Here is a 12,862-nt window from a genome sequence, read left to right as displayed (position 1 = left end):
GGTTCAAACGGTCTCTACTTACAAGTTTCTAAATCATGGAGATCATCAAATGGTCTCTAAATCGTAAAAATAAATAGCTATGTGTCTCTAATTATAAGACTGATTCAACTTAACACTCTAAATCATGAATAAAAATAGCTTCAAGTGGTCTCTAAATCATGAAAATAAATGGTCTCTACTTGTTTCTACTTAAAAATTTGATCTTCAAATCGAATGGTCTCTACTTGCAAGATTCTAAATCATGGAGATCTTCAAATGGTGTCTAAATCATGAAAATAAATAGCTACTTGTCTCTAAATCATGAATTTCTTCAAGTGGTCTCTAAATCATGAAAATCATGGAGATATGTAGGCACTAACCATACTCGATCTCAAAGGTTCGGAGAACCACCATGGTCATTGGCGTTTGGGCCTGCTGCATGTGAAGATCCATCATTATTTGACCCATGGCCTGATTGATGCTGCAAAGCATTACATGGTTAGCACAAAACTCAGACTAAGAAATGCAATAATGGTGCATGCAAGTATTTCAGATAACTAACCATAGGGGGCGAAGCAATGTCAGGCATCTGCATAGCGGGCATACCATTCTGGGTACAATAAGCCTGCAAATTATGTTTGAGGAGTGAAAGTTAAGTACTGGTAGTAAAAGACTAGATGTACGTGCAAGGCTATTAAGGAACTAACCGCAAACATTGCAAAGTTAAGTAGTGTAAGTAAAAGGAAGTGAAGATAAAACCAGTGACTCGTTTAAGACAATGATTTGTTGGACCAGTTCCAGTTGCTGTGACAACTGTACGTCTGGTTGGAGCGGCTAGGTATTTAAACCAAAGGACACACAGTCCCGGACACCCAGTCCTGAACACGCAGCTCAGGACACCCAGTCCTCGCCGTAATCTCCTTGAGCTAAGGTCACACAGACCTCGCCTAATCACTCTGGTAAGTCTTCAAGGTAGACTCCCAAACCTTCACAGACTTCGTTCACCGGCAATCCACAATTTCTCTTGGATGCTCAGAACGTGACGCCTAACCGTCTGGAGGATGCACAGTCCTCAAGTGTAATAAGTCTTCAGATCACTCAGACAAGAAGGCTTAAGTGATGCCCAATTTACTCTGGCTCTGGGTGGTTAGGGCTTTTCTCGTTGCTAAGAATTTTCTCTCAAAGGTTTCGAGGTGGGTTGCTCTCAAACGACAAAAGCCGTGCACTGAAATCTGAACAGCCAACCGTTTATGGTTGTAGGGGGTGGACTATTTATAGCCACTGGGAAACCCGACCTAATTTGTCCGAAATGACCCTGGGTCACTAAGGAACTGACACGTGTTCCAATGGTCAGATTTCGAACTCACATGACAACTTTACTTGGGCTGCAAGTAAAGCTGACTTGTCCGACTCTGGACAAGATTTGCTCTCATAGTCTTCGCTCGAAGACATAGGATTTGAATTAGGCATCACTTCAGTCATTCTGACTAGTTCTCTTGGACCCCACTTAATAGTACGGTGGTTCCTATGACTCAACACAAATAAAATAAAACTACGAAGGATCTAAGTCTTCGAGTTCCATAGGCTTCACGTGGTGTCTTCTCTTGTCATAGTTTTCAATGTGAATATCTTCATATACCACCATTGTCTTCAATGTCTTCGTACATTTTTAGGGGTCATCTCTGGTAGTAAAACCGAATCAATGAGGGACTTCTACCTATGTTATCCTGCAATTCTCACAAACACATTAGTCCCTCAACTAGGTTTGTCGTCAATACTCCAAAACCAACTAGGGGTGGCACTACATGCACTTACAATCTCCCCCTTTTTGGTGATTGATGACAAACTAGTTGAAGTTTTCAATGGGGAATATAATTTGTGAAATTGTAAAGGAATTGTCTTCATAAGCTGCAAGGGCTCCCCCTGAAGATGTGCATATAAGTAATTTGCTTCTTGAATGCAAATGCACATGGCAGGTTGTACTTGTGGAGATCCACTTCAACTTATGATGATAATCCACTATGCATGTAAAGGTATATGAAGATAATGACATGCATAATGAAAAATGGACGTCTGCAAAATGATCTAAGTGCGGAATTTATCATCGCACAACAAAGTGGCAAACAAGTAGCAGACGACCATCGAGTCTAAGTGTTACAACTCAAAGAAGCAAATGTAGCAGAACGGGAGTTGTAAGCACGAAGCAAAATGTAGCAAAATATAAGGCACCCGCCCATATTGACCCGCTTGAAGACTATAAACATCATATGATTCTCCCCCTTTTGTCAGTGATGACCAAAAAGGTTTGAAGACATAGAGTTTTCTACGCGTTCCCAGGCGCAGCAGGGTCGGTGGAGGTGTTTGGAAGTGCTGAAGTGCTTGGTGCAGAGTCGACGCGCGCTGAAGGAGGTGGTGGTGATGTAGCGTCGTCTTCTTCCTCGATGATTCTTGCAGTCACCGTGGTAGCAGAGGAAGAGAACTCTGAGTCTTCAAGTGGCGGAGTTCCGCGCAGCACAGCTCTTCTGGGAGGTGTGGAGTCAAACTTGGATCTCTCACTGAAGCCATCCTCGTGAAGACCAGCTTCAGGGCACAGCATTGTGAGTCCTTTCCAGGTGCGGCGACAAGTTTCATGAGCAACGAATGCATTCTTGGTGGCAAGATTTCTGATGCGATTGACATCCACCAAGAGGCTTTTCATCTGTCTCTTCAACCAGTCGTGGTGCCTATCTTGCTTTTGGTGAAGGGCCACAAGAAGCTCTCGGTCATTGAGGGCACGAGCGCGCTTCTTGGGTCTTTGAGCATTTGTGTTGTCTGTGGCTTCAGTAGATGCTGGGCATGGTGCACGTGTAGTGCCAGCCAACAGATACACCCTGGATATGGCTTCAACACCTTCAACGTTCTGCGTGAAGCTCTGGTGTTCTGCATTCTGAAGACACAAAGGTTGCTTGGCAGGCTCAGGATATATAGCTTCAGCTGAGGTATCCACATCTGGCAAGAAGGTCCGATGGTTGCGGGCTGAGGGCTGATATGAAATCGCAGAGTGAAGCTTGATCAGCCTCATTACCCAAGGAGCATAAAACTTCAAACCAAATAAATCTGAGCCTGATGCTGCAAGTTGGCGTATGAAGAAATCATGTGCGTTGAAGCATTTGCCATGAAGAATATAGAATATGAGAGTTTTCATTGCACCCTCAACCTTGGCATGTGGAGAGTGTCCCTTAATGGGCCGGAGAGTCCGCCTAATGATATGATATATGGTTCTGGGCAGGTACTCTAGGTCTTCAACGAAGAACTCAGTTGGATAGGGTGCATCATGGGGCAATGGCTTCATCATTGAGAGCATCTGACTCATATTTGGTTCAGGCCTCTGGAATATGCTCTCAATTGCTTCAACATGTAGTTGACAGCCTTCCTCGAAGAATTCGCCAGGAGTGGGCAGGCCGGTAAGCTCAATGATATCAAATGCATTGGCTTCATGATGGACATTGCGGTCATCCACTCCAGGACCCAAGTCTTCGGATCTCTGTTGTAGCTTTTGATATGGAGGGTGGCATAGAATTGAAGCAGAAGTTCTTCATTAAAGTGCTCTTCGGCAGTGACAAATGGCAGCAGACCCACTTGCTTAAAGCAATCCAAAGCTTCCTCTAAATAGGGCAGACCAGCAATGGCTTCAACATGAAGGCGCTTGTGTGGGAAGATGCGACCTTGGTTGTATAAGATGCAGGAATAGTAACTGCGCTGAGGATAGCTCCAGAACCTATCTGATACAATCCGTTCCCTTGAATAAGGGTTCTTGGAGCTGTTGAAGAACGTGTTATCTGCCTTGAAGCTAGTGATGTTGAAGGAGCCAGGAGCTGATGCAGGACCTGGGAACCTTGGCAGTCGTGGGATTGGCGTCTGGACTTGAGGCATGTGCTCAACATGGTAATCAAATGGAGGACCTGCAGCAGACTCAGGAACAGACGTGTCTGGATCAGTAGCTTCACTGTCTTCTGAAGCTTTTGGTGGGGAGGGCTCCACATTGGCTTCGGTGTTATTTGTGGCAGCCTCAACATTTTCAGCCTCCACTCGTGTAGTGGGAGGGACAAACTCAGGAACGTTCTCCTGGAGAACTGCTTCTTGTTGGAGCGGGGGAGTTGGAGCTTGTGGTACTTCTTCATTCTCTTCGGCTGATGCAGCCGGAATGTCTTCAGCTGAATCTTGAGGCCGTGGTCCTTTACGAAGCCTGCGGAATGCAGACGACGCCTGTGGAGTTGGAGTGGGCTGGACCTCAGATTCTTCTTCTTGTGGGCGATCCACCCATGATGCAGCTTGTGCGATTGGCGTCAAAGGACGACCAATGCTGATGAGTTCGCTTGTCTCAAGCTGAGGAAGGGCTGCATCATCTTGTACATTGTCTTGGTGACCAATGTCTTCAGCAGCGATGGGGTCGGCTGCTGGAATGTCTTCAGCTTCAGGAGCGTCTGTGGGAGCAGGCTCATGAACTGTCAGCTGACGATCTGCGTCAGGATAGATGACAAAGAGGGGTTCAACCATCAAGGGCTCTGTGGGAGCAGCCCGAGCTTTCTTGGTCTTGCGCTTCTTCTTGGTGGGGTTAGAAGGAGAGGCTTCAGAGTGTTTCCTCTTCCTAGCATTAGCCTCTGCAGTCCGTGTCTTCTTGAGCTCTGAGGCGGTTGACCGGCTCTTTGGCTTCGAGCCAGACGTAGCAGTGGGGAAGACAATCGGAACAGCTTCTTGTCTTGGTGCCTCTGGTTCAGCCACAGCAGGCTTCTTCTTCTTCGCGGCCATCCTGGGGTCGATGCCAGGACGCCCAAGTGCCTTGCTCTTCTCGGCCTCATTGTAGGCCTGCACACATCTGTCTGCCAGAGTCTTCATCCGCTCACGCGAGCCCTGAGCTTCTGCATGCTTCTTCAGAAAGTTCTCCTTTAGCTCGTGCAACATGATCTTGAAGTTTTTCACTTCTTGCATGCTGAGCTTGGCCATGTGCTTCTTGAACTGAGCCTTTTCGAAGTCAATTTTCTGCTTCAGTTCAATAATGCGCTGGGCAATTGCAAGTTCTGAAGCAATAGCGCCTTGGAAAGCGACGCTGAGGCCTATGGGCAGCTGCAGATCTTCGAAGCTTATGTTTGGTGAGGCAAACCATTCATCGATGAAGTTGTGGATGATGGCGACGTCAAACAGAGGCAGATTGTTGAAGATTTCAGCTTCTTCCTTGCTCTTGATGAGCTGCTCAAGAGCATCATCTCCAAGATCTTCATCGCTTGACAGATCAATGGTTTCACTGCGCAGAATGGCAGCAGTTGTGAGGTCTTTTCCGGTGTGTGGCTGAGGCACCTTGGCCTTCTGGGGCTTGGAGGCTCGTGATAAGTCTTCAGACTGCGCACTGGCTTCAGGAGGTGCAGTTGCCAATGGCTTTGCCCTTGAGAGTTTGAGTGAAGGGGCCGGCTTTGAAGCTTTTGGCTTCTTCATCTGCTTTGGCTTCGGTACAGCAGGTGCTTCATCAGACTCAAAGTCAGCAGGAGGGTCATTGACTGCAGTCCCTTGGACTAAGATGCGAGTGATGAGGCCCTCAAGATTTGCATATGGACCGATGATATTGGGTTCTGCGTCGCGTGTACCATCTGCCCTTGGTGCAGAGGGACCAGGGTTGAAGTCTAACCCCAACTTCTTGTTTTGCTTCGCAGATTTCTGAGCAAACTGGAAGTTGCGCTTGAACAGATTGTCATCGCGACACCAGAGGAGTGATGACGGATGTGCTTCAGCTGGCTGTGGTCCTCGGACCATGCATGGGTAGAAGCCTTGAGCAATGGCTTCGTCTCTGGACCTGGGTACGAGATTTTTGTATAGTACGTCTCCCCACGGTCTCTTGATGGCGCACTTCTCCGCATACTCCTGAGTGACGAAGCGGTAGTGGAACCATTGTTCTGCCCAATATCTTCGAATCCATTGGATTCGAGTCTTGCGCTGACCATAGTTCTCTTCAGGGTCTATTTTGTACATCTCTGCCAGTTCATCACGCAGATCTTTGGATGTTTCCCCACGTCTCTGTCTGCCCCCCTTCCTTGCTGCTGTTTCTGAAGCCATAAACCTTAACTTGGAAGACTTCAAGATGTTCAAAGGCTTCAACGGCTTCCGTTTGCTTGACCAACAGGAACTGGCTTCAGGAAAGTTGATGTGATGCTGTAAGTACTCTGCAAATGAATGCAGACTATGAGAACCAAAGGATTCTCCCACGGACATGTACCTGTGACAGCATTAAAGTGCGAGGGAAGGGGAAGAGGTCATATGCATTCTTAGAAGATTTTGAAGATAAATCGGTTTAGAAGACATTGACCTCAGCGTGCGAAGACATTCACTCATAGAAAAGAAGTTGGTTCCAGATTTGTACGAACCCACAGATCAGTACAAGTGAGGAATCTAACTACTTCATGAAGCACAAGTGAATATACTAGGCAAGTTATGAGATGCAGACTGAGAGAGATCTAACTTGTGTGAACAGAAACTTCTTATGGCAGAAAGTGACAGAACCATAGGATCAAAAGAGGCTGTAAAAAGAAGATTTATTTACCACAGTTGGAACTGCTAGACGGAGTAAGAGATGAGGCCGAGCAGTTCAATCCTCCGTGCCCTAACTTGGCGACGGAAGACACCTACGGCGACGGCGGAGAGGACGATGTCCGCGGTCGGCGTGAAAACGGCGTTGGAGAGGTTGCGGCAGTGAAGCGCTTCGTCGCCGGCGTCGTCGAGAGCTAGCGGTGGCGCTAGGGTTCGTGCGAGGGTGGAAGAAGAGGTAATGACCACGGTGAATCGTGTATTTATAGGTATAGAGGCGGCACTGCGCTATTACACAGGTGCCCCTGGCGATTCGCATCTGAACAGCACGTGTCCATCATGCGTAATATCGGGGGCAGTTCCACATCCCACGCACGCCTGGATTGTCGGGTGGTCGTTCCTACTTCTCCGGATTTCTTGTGGATGAGTGAGCATTGAAAACGGTTTTAAAGTTTGTCTCTGTGTCTTCTGTTGACAAGGACGCAGAGAAGACATTCGACAGTTTCAATAGAATGCATATGACTTGGAGAGATAGAATTTGAGATAGAAAGCATAGAGAGATAAGGGTCCGATCACATTCACTTAGTTCAAAAGATTCAAACAAGAAGACATAGCTATAAGTGAATGCTGTAGAGGACAGAACACTAGTATATATATATATATATATAATCAGCGTAGTGAAGATAATCATGAAGACATGTTGAGATTGAAGCCAAACCAAATGTGAAGACATTGCAAGGTAACGCCATGAGTGAAACACTTCAAAATAGAACGTTTGGTGGTGGCGTTACCCACCGTATAGGAAGTATTCGACTCAAACACGGCGCACAATTATCGTGGCGCTCTGAAGTCAATTTCCACATTAATGTATTCACACTTAGAATGTATGTCTTCATTTATTGAAGATATACGTTACTTTGTCTGTTGCACATCTAAGTCATCAATATGCATAAGTGTTAGGATGTGTGCCTGATCACAGGACATTTGAGGATTCCAAGATATTTAGCTCACACCGTAACTTGCAAAATCTCTTCTCATCCAAGGGCTTGGTGAAGATATTTGCCAGTTGCTCTTCAGTGTTGACGTGTATGATATCAATATCTTCCTTCACAACATGATCTCTGAGAAAGTGATGACGAATTTCAATGTGCTTTGTCTTCGAGTGCTGAACTGGGTTGTTGGCAATCTTGATGGCGCTTTTGTTGTCGCAGTAAAGTGGCACTTGCTTCAGATGATTGCCATAGTCCTTGAGAGTTTGCTTCATCCACAGAAGCTGAGCGCAGCAAGATCCAGCAGCAATGTATTCAGATTCAGCCGTGGAGAGGGATACACAGTTCTGCTTCTTTGAAGACCAACATACAAGTGATCGTCCCAGAAAGTGGCATGTGCCTGATGTAGACTTCCGATCAACCTTGTCACCAGCATAATCAGCATCCGAGAATCCAACCAGATCAAACTCTGAGCCCTTTGGATACCATAATCCAAGAGTTGGGGTGTGAGCCAAATATCGAAGAATTCGCTTCACAGCTAAGTGATGCGTCTCCTTTGGTGCCGCTTGAAATCGAGCACACACGCAAACACTAAGCATAATATCTAGCCTAGATGCACATAAATAAAGCAAAGAACCAATCATGGAGCGGTATACCTTTTGATCGAACTCTTTACCATTATGGTCGGGACCCAGATGATGTTTAGCTGGCATTGGTGTTGTGAAGCCTTTGCAGTCTTGCATACCGAACTTCTTCAGGCACTCTTTAAGATATTTCTCTTGAGATATGAAGATGCCGTTGCGTTGTTGCCGTATTTGAAGACAGAGGAAGAACTTCAGCTCCCCCATCATGGACATCTGATATTGCTCTAGCATCATATAGCCAAACTCTTCACTGTACTTCTGATTGGTGCAGCCAAAGATAATGTCATCCAGATATATTTGGCACACGAACAGTTCACCATCATATGTCTTCGTGAAGAGAGTGGGATCTAGAGAACCAGGTATGAAGCCTTTGCTTTTCAGGAAGTATTTGAGTGTATCATACCAGGCCCGAGGGGCTTGTTTGAGGCCATACAGTGCCTTATTGAGCTTGTATACCATGTCAGGATGTTTTGGATCTTCAAACCCTGCTGGTTGTGCAACATACAGTTCTTCTTCAATCTTGCCATTGAGAAAGGCACTCTTCACATCCATTTGATACAGAATTATGTTGTGATGATTTGCATAGGCCAGCAGTATACGTATGGCTTCAAGTCTAGCCACAGGAGCAAAGGTTTCATCGAAGTGAATGCCTTCCACTTGAGTATATCCTTGAGCAATGAGGCGAGCTTTGTTTCTGACGATCTGACCATGCTCATCTTGCTTGTTGCGGTATATCCATTTGGTGCCTATAATGTTATGCTTCCGTGGATCAGGACGCTTAACCAGTTCCCATACATTGTTCAGCTCAAACTATTGAAGCTCTTCTTGCATTGCTTGAATCCATTCAGGTTCCATAAAGGCTTCTTCAACTTTCTTGGGTTCTGAAATTGAGACGAATGCGAAGTGCCCAAAGAAATTTGCCAGTTGAGTTGCCCTTGAATGAGTGAGTGGACCAGGTGCATTGATGCTGTCAATTATTCTGTCAATCTGCACTTCATTGGCAACACGAGGATGTATCGGGCGAAGACTTTGCTCTTGCTGATCTGTGTTGTCGTTGGGAGGAATGTCTTCAGGCTGAGCATTGTCTTCATGTGGATCAGGTGCTGAGATGATAAGTTCTTCTTCAGGATGAGCTTCAGAAGGTATAATCTCTCCAGTTCCCATAAGCTTGATTGATTCACCAGCTGGAACTTCATCTAGCACATTTGGCAGTTGCTCTCTCTGTGAACCATTGGTTTCATCGAACCGCACATCCACTGTTTCAACCACTTTGTAGGGAAAGAGATTGAAGACTCTGTAGGAGTGCGAATCCTTTCCATATCCAAGCATGAAGCCCTCATGTGCTTTTTGTGCAAACTTTGAGGTGTGGTGTGGGTCCTTGATCCAGCATCTTGCGCCAAATACTCTGAAGTGACTGACATTTGGCTTCTTGCTAGTTAGGAGTTCATAAGATGTCTTGTTCAGAAGCTTGTGAAGATAAACGCGATTGATTGTGTGGCATGCAGTGTCAATAGCTTCAGTCCAGAATTTTCTTGGAGTCTTGTATTCATCTAGCATCGTTCTGGCCATCTCAATGAGAGTTCTGTTCTTGCGTTCGACGACGCCATTCTGCTGTGGCATGTACGGAGCTGAGAATTCATGTGTGATGCCCAAGGTATCAAGATATGTATCAAGGCTAGTGTTCTTGAATTCAGTGCCATTGTCACTTCTGATGTGCTTTATCTTGGCGCCATAATTGTTCATAACTCGATTGGCGAAGCGTCTGAAGACATCCTGCACTTCAGTCTTGTAAAGAATTATGTGCACCCAAGTATATCTGGAATAATCATCAACAATGACAAAGCCATAGAGGCAAGCAGTGGTTGAAAAAGTTGAGTAGTGAGTGGGACCAAAGAGATCCATGTGAAGCAGTTCGAAGGGTCGACTAGTGGTCATGATTGTCTTCAAGGGATGTTTTGACCTCGTCATCTTCCCTGCTTCACAGGCACCGCATAAGTGATCTTTCTTGAACTTGACGCCCTCGATGTCTATGACATGCTTCTTCTTCGCAAGGGTGTGGAGGTTCCTCATGCCAGCATGCCCAAGCCTCCGATACCAAAGCCAGCATTCTGAAGCTTTAGCAAGAAGACATACTGCAAGCTGTGGCCCTGCTGAGAAATCTACCACATACAAATCATCTTTCCAATACCCTTCAAACACTAGAGACTTGTCAGATTCCATTAGTACCAGGCAACGATATTTTCCAAATATTACGACCATGTTCAAATCGCAAAGCATTGAGACAGACATTAAGTTGAAGCCAAGGGATTCAACAAGCATGACTTTATCCATGTGTTGATCCTTTGAGATTGCAACTCTACCTAGACACAATACCTTACTTTTACCAGTGTCAGCAAATGTGATGTGGCTCTTGTCGGATGGACGTAAGGTTGAGTCCATAAGCACGCTTCTTTTGCCAGTCATGTGATTTGTACACCCACTGTCAATAATCCATTCTGAAGACGCTGGTGTCGTACCCTACAGTGCAGTTAGGGGGATAGGCTTCACGAAGAGAATTGTGAAGCAAAAACATTTGACGAACCAGTGGGTTATGAAAACTTAGATCCAGATTAGGACTAATAGGGAGAGTATCATGCGATTCAGGAACGAAGTACATAATGATGCCATTCGGGCATTTTATCTTGCCCCCTACAAGATTTTTAAGGTCCCCAGCAATAGCGTCAGAAGATTTTGGTTTTCTGCTGGAGACCTTTACCTGCAAAAGAGAGTTAAGCTTCTTTAACCACCCACATCTTCAAGGGTGGCTTAGAAGCAATAAGTCTAAGTGCAGCATCTGAGAATTTTGGCTTTGGAGCCCTAGCAAACAGTTTAGCAGGCGGATAACAGTACTCATAAGAATAGGAAGAATAGTTCTTGGTCATATGAACATGACGGTTTGATGAACCGCTCTCATATTCATATGCCCGAGTATGGTTTCCCTGCAAAACATTAGCGTTAGTGCGACTCAGGTGAGTCCTCTGTCTGTATGAAGTCTTTGGACCATATGAAGCCTTTGGTCTGAGGTTTGTCTTCTTCATGTGAGGTGTCATGAAGACATTCACAGGAAGATTTTCCAGACACGTTTTCGGAACCCAGATCTTCTTCATAGGCGGTCCATTCCTGCAGTTAGTACCAATGTACCTGGCAAATACTTCACCATTCTGATTCTTAAATAGTTTATAGTTTGCATCAAAGGATTCATCAAAGATAATGGGGTTAGCACAGGTGAAGCCAGATAGATTGGATGGATCTGCTGAGGATTCCTTTGCAGCAACCCATGTGGTTTTGGGGTACTGCTCAGGTTTCCAGTAAGAGCCATCTGCATGTATTTTCCTTACGAACCCAACACCCTCTTTCCTAGGGTTTCGGTTCAGAATCTGCTTCTTGAGGACATCACATAATGTCTGATGCCCTTTAAGACTTTTGTACATCCCTGTTTCAAGCAATGTCTTCAACCTAGCATTCTCATCAACAATAGCAGTGGTATCCTCAGCAGAGGGGTTAGTTACCATTTCAACAGTTGAAGATATTGCAACAGCAGTAGAAGTGGAACATTCAGCAACAGAAGTAGCATTATCACGCTCAATGCATTTAAGGCATGGTGGTTCAAATTCTTCCTGAGCGGAACTGATTTGTTCAGCGCGAAGTGACTCATTTTCCTTTTGAAGATCTTCATGATCCGCTCTCAACTTCTCAAGTTCTTGCTTCCTTTGAAGATAATCATAGGAAAGCTTTTCATGAGTAGTTGAGAGAGTCTCAAGACGATCTTCAAGTTCCTGATACTTAACGTGAAGATTTTTTATGTCTTCAATTAAGGATTCAGATCGAGTCATTTCAGCACCCAACAGATCATCGCTTCTGTCTAACAGTTTTTGAATATGTTCCATGGCCTTTTGTTGTTCAGTTGCAATTTTAGCAAGTGTTTTGTAGCTGGGTTTTGAATCACAATCAGAGTCATCGTCACTGGATGTTTGATAGTGAGTAGTGCGTTTGTTTACCTTGGCACCGCGTGCCATGAAGCAGTAGGTAGGAGTGGAGTCGTCCTTGTCATTTGCATCGGTGTTGGTGATGAAGTCATTGTCTTCAGTGTTGAAGATGGACTTGGCGACGTATGCTGTAGCCAGACTCGCAATGCCAGAATCAGACTCCTCCTCAGACTCCACCTCTGCCTCCTCAGAAGCAGACTCCTCCTTTGAGTCCATTTCCTTGCCAACAAACGCATGTGCCTTGCCAGATGAGCTCTTCTTGTGTGATGAAGGCTTTGAGGAAGACTTGGAAGAAGACTTTGAGTATTTCTTCTTCTTCTTGTCGTCAGAATCATATTCCTTGCTCCTCTTCTTCTTTCTGTTCTCATTGTCCCACTGTAGACATTCAGAGATGAAGTATCCAGTTTTCTTGCACTTGTGGCATGTTTTCTTCTTGTAGTCATGAGCAGATGCTTCATCATTCCTTGAGCTTGATCGTGAAGACTTTCTGAAGCCTTTCTTCTTGGTGAATTTTTGGAACTTCTTCACAAGCATTGCAAGTTCCCTTCCAATGTCTTCAGGATCATCAGAACTGCTGTCAGATTCTTCTTCAGATGATGAAACGGCTTTTGCCTTCAAGGCACGAGTTCACCCATAGTTTGGACCGTAGATATCTCTTTTCTCAGAAAGCTGA

Source organism: Triticum urartu, chromosome 3A (genome assembly GCF_056163025.1).
Source record: "Triticum urartu cultivar PI428250 chromosome 3A, HENAU_Tu73, whole genome shotgun sequence".
Lineage (NCBI taxonomy): Eukaryota > Viridiplantae > Streptophyta > Magnoliopsida > Poales > Poaceae > Triticum > Triticum urartu.
This window is presented reverse-complemented; position numbering follows the sequence as displayed.